The sequence below is a fragment of the Ranitomeya variabilis genome, chromosome 2, assembly GCF_051348905.1.
Source record: "Ranitomeya variabilis isolate aRanVar5 chromosome 2, aRanVar5.hap1, whole genome shotgun sequence".
Classification (NCBI taxonomy): Eukaryota; Metazoa; Chordata; class Amphibia; order Anura; family Dendrobatidae; genus Ranitomeya; species Ranitomeya variabilis.
Window position 1 is genome coordinate 111844779 of NC_135233.1, and position 10145 is coordinate 111854923.

The following is a 10145-nucleotide window of genomic DNA, read 5'->3' on the forward strand; positions in this document are numbered from 1 at the left end:
GATGGCTGTGTGTGTGTGTGTGATGGCTGCATGTGTGTGTGTGTGATGGCTGCGTGTGTGTGTGATGGCTGCGTGTGTGTGTGATGGCTGCGTGTGTGTGTGTGATGGCTGCGTGTGTGTGTGTGTGTGATGGCTGCGTGTGTGTGTGTGATGGCTGCGTGTGTGTGTGATGGCTGCGTGTGTGTGTGTGATGGCTGCGTGTGTGTGTGTGATGACTGCGTGTGTGTGTGATGGCTGTGTGTGTGTGTGATGACTGCGTGTGTGTGTGATGGCTGTGTGTGTGTGTGATGGCTGCGTGTGTGATGCATTTGTGTCAAAGCTGCATGTGTTTGTGAGCTGCGTTTGTGATGCTGCGTGTGTATGTGTGATACTGTGTGTGTGATGCTGCGTGCGTGTGTGAGCTGCGTGCGTGTGTGAGCTGTGTGTGTGCTGCGTGTGTGTGAGCGTGTGTGTGAGCTGCCTGCCTGTATGTCATTATACAGTATGGAGCATCATGTGCTGTCATTATACAGTATGCAGCATCATGTGCAGCCAGCATACAGTATGGAGCATCATGTGCGGTCATTATACAGTATGGAGCATCATGTGCGGTCATTATACAGTATGGAGCATCATGTGTAGTCATTATACAGTATGCAGCATCATGTGCGGTCATTATACAGTATGAAGCATCATGTGTAGCCAGCATACAGTATGGAGCATCATGTGCGGTCATTATACAGTATGGAGCATCATGTGCGGTCATTATACAGTATGGAGCATCATGTGCAGTCATTATACAGTATGGAGCATCATGTGCGGTCATTATACAGTATGAAGCATCATGTGCAGCCAGCATACAGTATGGAGCATTATGTGCGGTCATTATACAGTATGGAGCATCATGTGCGGTCATTATACAGTATGGAGCATCATGTGCGGCCATTATACAGTATGGAGCATCATGTGCGTTCATTATACAGTATGGAGCATCATGTGCGGCCATTACACAGTATGCATGCAGTCATTATACAGTATGGAGCATCATGTGCGGCCATTATACAGTATGCATGCGGTCATTATACAGTATGGAGCGTCATGTGTGTTCATTATACAGTATGGAGCGTCATGTGCGGTCATTATACAGTATGGAGCATCATGTGCGGCCATTATACAGTATGGAGCATCATGTGCGGTCATTATACAGTATGGAGCATCATGTGTGGCCATTATACAATATGGAGCATCATGTGCAGCCAGTATACAATATGGAGCATCATGTGCAGCCAGTATACAGTATGGAGCATCATGTGCGGTCATTATACAGTATGGAGCATCATGTGCGGTCATTATACAGTATGGAGCATCATGTGCAGCCAGTATACAATATGGAGCATCATGTGCGGTCATTATACAGTATGGAGCATCATGTGCTGTCATTATACAGTATGGAGCATCATGTGTGGCCATTATACAGTATGGGGCATCATGTGTGGTCATTATACAGTATGGAGCACTGTGTGGCCATATTTTTTTGTTTATAACTATTGTATATGAAACAGTGTGATCGGCAGTGCTAAATGGGTGTGGTTGGGACGTGGATATGGGTGTGACTAATTATGAATGGGTGTGGTCAGAGGCGTGGCCTAAAATTTGCCGCGGCGCGCCGCAAACTTTGTCCCTCTTTCCCATCTTCAAAAGTTGGGAGGTATGATAAAGTATTCTAATTTACTGCGATAATGACTTTTGGGTTTTCATTGGCTGTAAGCCATAATCATCAACATTAACAGAAATTAACACTTGAAATAGATCACTCTGCTTGTAAAGACTCTAATATATGAGATTCACTTTTTGTATTGAAGAACTGAGGTAAATTAACTTTTTGATGATATTCTAATTTTGTGAGAAGTACCTGTATGATATGGGAATAAAACTAAAACAACCAACAGTTAAGGTATGTGCACACGTTGCAGATTGCATTGTGGATTTTTCCACGCGGATTCTGCAGAATCCGCAGGTAAAATGACCTGCAGATTCCCCGCGGGTTTTGTGCAGTTTTGGTGCGAAATTTCGCCTGCGTTTTTACACCTGCGGATTCCTATTATGGAATAGGTGTAAAATGCTGCCGAATCCGCACAGAATTGACATGCTGCAGAAAATAAACCACAGCGTTTCTGGGCAGAATTTTCCGCAGCATGTGCACTGCAGATTTGGTTTTCCATAGGTTTAAATTGTACTGTACAACGCATGGAAAACTGCTGCGGATCCGCAGTGCCAAATCCGCTGTGGATCTGCAGCCAAATCTGCAACGTTTGCACATAGCCTAAAGGTACCTTCACACTGAACAATATCGCTAGCGATCCGTGACGTTGCAGCGTCCTGGATAGCGATATCATTGAGTTTGACAGGCAGCAGCGATCAGGATCCTGCTGTGACATCGTTGGTCGGAGCAGAAAGGCCAGAACTTTATTTCGTTGCTGGATCTCCCGTAGACATCGCCGAGTCGGTGTGTGTGACACCGATCCAGCGATGTCTTCACTGGTAACCAGGGTAAACATCGGGTTACTAAGCGCAGGGCCGCGCTTAGTAACCCGATGTTTACCCTGGTTACCAGCGTAAACGTAAAAAAGAAAAAAACACTACATACTTACATTCCGGTGTCTGTCCCCCGGCGCTGTGCTTCTCTGCACTGTGTAAGCGCCGGCCGGAAAGCAGAGCGGTGACGTCACCGCTGTGCTCTGCTTTCCAGCTGGCGCTTACACAGTGCAGAGAAGCACAGCGCCGGGGGACAGACACCGGAATACAAGTATGTAGTGTTTTTTTTTTTTTTACGTTTACGCTGGTAACCAGGGTAAACATCGGGTTACTAAGCGTGGCCCTGTGCTTAGCAACCCGATGTTTACCCTGGTTACCCGGGGACTTCGCATAGTTGGTCGCTGGAGAGCTGTCTGTGTGACAGCTCTCCAGCGACCACACAGCGACCCTGCAGCGATCGGCTCGTTGTCTATATCGCTGCAGCGTCGCGGAGTGTGACGGTACCTTAAAGGTACCTTCACACGAAACGACATTATAACGATATCGCTAGCAATCCGTGACGTTGCAGCGTCCTCGCTAGCAATATCGTTTCGTTTGACACGCAGCAGCGATCAGGATCCTGCTGTGATGTCGCTGAATAAAGTCCAGAACTTTATTTGGTCGTCCGATCGCTGTGTATCGTTGTGTTTGAAAGCAAAAGCAACGATACCAGCGATATTTTACACTGGTAACCAGGGTAAACATCGGGTTACTAAGCGCAGGGCCGCGCTTAGTTACCCGATGTTTACCCTGGTTACTAGCGTAAAATGTAAAAAAAACAAACAGCACATACTCACATTGCGTCCCCTGCAGTCTGCTTCCTCCTCTGACTCAGCGCCGCAAAGTGAAAGTGAAAGCAGCACAGCGGTGACGTCACCGCTCTGCTCTCACTGTACGGCGCTCAGTCAGTCAGGAAGTGGACGCAGGGGGACGTGAATGTAAGTATGTGCTGTTTGTTTTTTTTAGATTTTACGCTGGTAACCAGGGTAAACATCGGGTTACTAAGCGCGGCCCTGCGCTTAGTTACCCGATGTTTACCCTGGTTACCAGGGGACCTCGGCATAGTTGATCGCTGGAGAGCGGTCTGTGTGACAGCTCTCCAGCGACCAAACAGCGACGCTGCAGCGATCAGCATCGTTGTCGCTATCGCTGCAGCGTCGCTTCGTGTGAAGGTACCTTTACTCTTTAAATGTTATTTTCTAATGTTACTCTATTTTTAAACAAAGGTTCAGAAGATAAGCGATGAGAAGTGAATGACCCGGTGCAAATAAACTTGGTCTACTAGGTGCAGAAATAGTTATCTGTAAGAACAAACAAATCTTTGTCAACAAGGTCCAGAGTGGTTAAGAATATGGAGGAATAGCAGGTTAGAGCGCTTAGCAGAGAGTGTTCCATATGGGGAGGTGTAGGGCTATATTCCTATGATGAGTGCATTTTCAACACTGCAGAATTTCTGCACCTATTATTTAAATTACGTTATTTACATTCGTTTGGAGTGTGTTTTTTTAATGATTTTCGTCTCTTTTTTTTTTTCTGACGTTTCATTTATTTTGTGTCTTTTTGGTATGTCATGCTTTAAATAAAGCTGCTTTGTTTTTGATACTTCCTGGTATTTAGCTTTGACAAATCTTTATTGACATGGTCAGATTACATGCATTTTGATGCGTTTCCATTGCATGTGTGTTTTTTTTCCTGTTTTTCACATCTATTGCAAATCTATGGGGTAAGTCCGCACCGAAAATTTAGCGTACCCGCAAGACAAATTGACAAGTTACCAATTTGAAATACGCACCGTGGTCAGTTTATGCTGCGTAAAAAAGCACAGTGGGCCTCGGGTTTCTAAAAATCCCATCCAATTTTCTGGAACTGTAAGGCTATGTGCACACGTTGTGGATTGGGGTGCAGAATTTTCTGCACAAAATCTGCATCTCCTGGCAGAAAACGCAGGTGCAGATTTGACGCGTTTTTATGCGGATTTTGTGCGGATTTCATGCATTTTTTTACCCCTGCGGATTTCTATAATGGAAGGGTGCAGAAACGCAGCAGATCCGTACAAAAGAAGTGACATGCTACTTCTTTTGATCCGCAGTGTTTTCCATGCGGATTTTTCCACACCATTAGCAAAGCATTTTTTTTTCCTATTGATTTACATTGTACTGTAAATCACTTTGCTGATCTGCAGCCTTTCTGAGCGGAAAAAAACGCTACGGATCCGCAGGAAATCCACATCGAGTGCACATAGCCTTTGAAACTATGTTTTTACGCATCAAAAATACACAGCGTCAAAGTCACCAAAGGCCTCAGGGTCTGAGGGAAAGGCTTCTGAGATATACAGTGGCAGTGTCAAAATGCTAAAAAAAAAATAAAAAAAAAAGTTTTTAGAGACTGTACCTAAAAGTATTATTATGGGAGTTGAAGCCAAGATAAGCCCCTCTAAGGGTATGTGCACACGATGTGGAAAACACTGCTTATCCGCAGCAGTTTCCCATGAGTTTACATTACAATGTAAACCTATGGGAAACAAAAACCGCTGTGCGCATGCTGCGGAAAAAAACGCACGGAAACGCAGCGGTTTACATTCCGCAGCATGTCACTTCTTTCTGCGGATTCCGCAGCAGCTTTACACCTGCTCCAATAGAAAACCGCAGTTGTTTTTGCCCTGCAGATTTATCAAATCCGCTGCGGAAAAATCCGCAGTGGACCATTATACGTGTGCACATACCCTAACAACACTTATGTGGTTAGGAGGTGACACATGTGGTGTGAATATCGAATGCTAAATTCCAGTATGTTTAAAAGAAATCTGTCAGCAGGATTTCACCCCCCATATTAGTTTTATGTCCATATTATTACTGAAAAATCAGTAATTGAATTGATATACAAATAAGGCAGAAGAACTATTTGTTGATCTGCAGCCTCTGTCACTCCAGATCTATTTCACGCCCAGCCTTGCCTCCTTCTACTTGACTCATGGCTCCTTTGCCTGAGATCACACCGCGTAGAGTCTGTGACAACCAGGAGACAGCACTTGGCAGAGAATAGATCTGGAATGACAGAGGCCTAATTTGCGTAACAATTCAAATGCTGATTTCTAAGGAATAGAGGAACAGACTGGCCATGTAAATTAAGGTATTGCTGGATTTGTCTTCGAAATAGCTACATTGCAAATAAATAGTTTTTTTTTTTGGGGGGGGGGGGGGGAGAAATCCTGCAGACAAATTCCCTTTGTTTTGTATTTAAGGAACTGCAAAGAGACAAAAAAATATTTCTAGAAACAACCCTTAGTTTTAAATGATCATTTCCTATATTAAAGATATAAAAGTATCTGAACATCAACTGACCTAGGGAGAAATGTAGTTGCATCTATTTATATCTAAATGAAAAATAAACTTCAGTTTGAGCATACAGTGTGAATACACCCGTAATTATTTGTTCAGCAAATTAGCCACATTTTTTGGAAAATTTGGTTTAAATACGACTAATATGACCATTAATACGACCAAATGCTTAAATAGGACCTTACTAGTGGACTAATCTAAATGGTTTCAGCAAGCAGCACACCGCGCCACGATCCAACGAAATTCCTGGTAAAACAATAAGGAAAGTTAATGAAATGATGTACATTAGTCTAGAAAGGATTGAAAAGTAGTTTTTAAAGCTATTGGATTCTCCTGATAGCATAGGTACCAGAGGGGGGGGGGCCCGAGCTTTGAAGGGCCCACCCGAAGCTACACTACTGTAACTGTATTAGCATGCACAGAGCGCCCATACAGTTACACTCTGTGGCAGAACAGGGAGACTCGATCAGTTCAGAACAGTTCTTCAACTGCGGCAGAGGCCGAGCAGGAGCAGGGTGGACATGGTCGTGTGGCAAGGCGGCATGTAAGTATACCTGACTGATTGTACTCTGCTTATTGTATCCTGACTTTACTATTCTTCACTGTTCATTTCTTTACTTTACTCTTTACCTATTTCTTCTTGACTCCTTTTTTTTTTTTTTCTTGACTATTCTTGCCTGTTTTCTGTCTGTTGTTTTCTTTCTTTTCCTTATGTTAATGTCTCAAACATTAATGTATTTATTTATTTTCTAGGTTCCAGAACGGGATGAGGACCTCATTGACAATGACCTCCTCATCTCCCTGGTCCATGAGCGAGTCCCCGTTGTGGGACACCCGGGTTCTGCAGCACTCGGACACCGTGACGATTCGGCGGCTATGGAATGAGGTGGCCAAAGCGATGTGGAATGGCTGGGACAACGCCCCGACTCGGGTCCGAAATGCATTTTGTAAGTATTGCAATGCGGTGTGCTGCAGCAGTGACCTTGGGCGGGATCACACAGATCGTTTCTCTCATCACACACAGTTGTGTGATCACGGTCAAAAGTGCATTGTCTAACGATAATTTTAATTTTTCAACAGTGCTCAAAGTCAAAACACGTTGGCGTTCGATGAAGGATCGCTTCAACAAGGACCTTCGTCAAGAGAGTTAGGTTCCTAGTGGTTCTGGAGCAAGGATCCGAAAATATAAATATCACCGCATCCTGGCATTTTTGAGACCGGTCCTTGCCCAGAGAATGTAAGTATTTTTTGTGGTGTATTGGGTTGTTGTATTGCCTAATCTGTATTTTTCTATTCCACAGCAGTTGGCGTTTTTACTATTGTAAATGTGTGGTACTAATGGTTTGGGTTTTCTTTTTTTTTTTCACAGCACATGGAGCAGCACTCTTGACCCTGGTTTTGGAGCGGTCCGTCATCAAACAGCCACGGGACCCATCCCAGCCATCCAGCAGCGCAGCAGCAAGTGGGCCTGCAACACAGACTGGAGACCAGGAAGCTGGTCCATCAGGTGTTCCTCTGTCCCAGTCCTCTGCCTCTGGGGGGGGGGGCTCTTCCTTGCAGCAGCAGAGGGCCTCGGACAGGTCACTCATGCCCGAGTTTTTGCCCTTGAGTTCGGTCTTTCATGATGGACTCAAGGCGATGGGAGACAGACTGGATAGTGCCATAAACCATATGAGTACGCTTATCCAAGATGTCACCAGAAGCCTTGATCAAGTGAAAGCCGACCTCCAGGGGCCAGCACATAATTTTTGCAATCAAATAGAGAAGGGCATGTCGGAATGCCTTACGCCTGATCTCCAGCTTAGTGTCATGCAGGCCTGCAATGCTGCTTACGTGCAGAGTCGGTATTTTCAGCAGCCAGTGGTGGCATTTCCACCTGTGCCAACACTCATACTTGACCTCAATGCCGAGCTCTGTTGCACGGCCACCACCATTCCAAGCACTGCCGGACACCACTACAGCGCCACCACCATGCCGAGTGCTGTTGGACAACCCACTGCCACCACCATGCCAACTGCTGCTCCTGCTTGGCCATCCTCCACTGCCACCACCATGCAGCAACAGCAGCACCCAGACCCTGGAATGGCTTTCCGCACCACCATCACCATGCAGCAGCAGCCGGACCCTGGCACGGCCTTCCGCACCACCACCATGCAGCAGCCGGTCCCTGGCACAGCCTTCCCCACCACCACTACCATGCAGCAGCAGGATCCTGGCATGGCCTTCCGCACCACCACCATGCAGCAGCAGCCAGACCCTGGCACGGCCTTCCCCACCACCACAACCATGCAGCAGCAGTGGCACACGGACCCTGACAGGTCGGCCACCATGACAAGGTCGCAAGAAATGAGCCCACCAAGGCTCCCCAGACCGCAACGCCGATCCCAAAAAGGAAAAAAATAAAAAGCAGCTGACTATCTCTATTCCTCCCCCATCACCTCCCAATATGTCTGTGATGTCAGGTTTATCTCACCCTTCCAGTGTGTCTCTGCCTTCTCATGTGTCTAGTACCATCCCCGAACTCCCAGACCCCACTACTTTAATTGCCCCTTCTCCTGCAACCCCTGCATCGTCGACAGTATCTACACCAAAATGGTATCATTAAAAACGCCAGCTCGGCACGCAAAAAAATAAGCCCTCTCCCGACCCCAGATCATGAAAATTGGAGACGCTACGGGTATCGGAAAATCGCACAATTTTTTTTTTTTTTTTAGCAAACTTTGGAATTTTTTTTCGCCACTTAGATAAAAAATAACCTAGACATGTTAGGTGTCTATGAACTTGTAATGAGCTGGAGAATCATAATGGCAGGTCAGTTTTAGCATTTGGTGAACCTAGCAAAAAAGCCAAACAAAAAACCAGTGTGAGATTGCACTTTTTTTGCAATTTCATCACACTTGGAATTTTTTTCCCGTTTTCTGTTACACGGCATGGTAAAACCAATGGTATCGTTCAAAAGTACAACTCGTCCCGCAAAAAATAAGCCCTCACATGGAAAAATTGACGGAAAAATAAAAAAGTTATGGCTCTGGGAAGGAGGGGAGCGAAAAACAAAAAAAACGGAAAAAGCTCCGGGGGTGAAGGGGTTAAAGGTGGTTGTCCAGGGTTGATACACAATGTACTGCTGAATTCTGTGTGAGTGTTAGTCGTGCAAGAGAATATCACTACAATAAGAGAGACTGGCCTCTCTGGCATTCACTCCAGCCAGGGAGTAAAACTGTCCTGCATCCAGAACTCAAGTTGGACCTAGTGAAGAACTTTGTAAAGGCAATGGATAGAAATGCAAAACCATTCAAGTATCTCATTGATACATTTCCAAGGTTGAATGAAGCAAAAATTAAAAAAAGGAGTCTTTATTGGACCTCAGATTTATAAGCTTCTTCAAGATGAGGAGTTTCTCCGTTTGTTTGAGGGCAAGGAAAAGGCCACATGGGTAGCACCCTCATTAATGGTTGTGGCACTGGTGCCGGCGCCCCTGCATGGTGTCCCCTACTCCCTCCATGCAGGGATGCGGTCTTACTGCCCTGGTGCTAGGCATGGTCCACAGCAGAGGTCTCAAACTGCATTCCTCAAGGGCTGCAAACAGGTCATGTTTTCAGGATTTCCTTGTACTGCACACAGGTGATAATTTAATCACCTACACACGTAATGATTACAGCACCTTGTGCAATGATAAAGAAATCTTGAACATACGTATGGTTTGCAGCGCTTGAGGAATGCAGTTTGAGACCCCTGGTCCACAGCATGCCCCTGATCCCTGTGAGTGCACCGCAGTATGGGTAGCGCACGTAGTATGCACATTCTTAAAGGGAAGGGAGCATTTTGCTAAAACCCTTCAGCTTGTTGCTGAGAGGCATTTAGCATAAGTAGTAAACCTGCAACATGTCTCCCAGCCTATAATTCAGAGGCATCTTGTATAAAAGACTCCCTCTCCCCTAGGGAGTCACCAAGCAACATTTAGAATCATTAGTTAGTAAGTTGTACTACTAGTGAGTTGTGAGGTTTCCTGGTCCCGGTGCGGCCAGTATCCTGAACCTGTATCCCTGGTCCCGGTGTGGCCAGTCCTGTATCCGTAGTCCCATGGTCCCGGAGCAGCCAGTGCCTGAACTTCATCCCCTGGTCCTGTGTGGCTAGCCCTGTGTCCAAAAGTCCCCTGGTCTCGGTGCAGCCCGTCCATAAACATTATTCCCTGGTCCATGAGTGGCCAAACCCTGATCTAGTATTCTAGACCAGCATGTCTTAACCAAGCCCTAA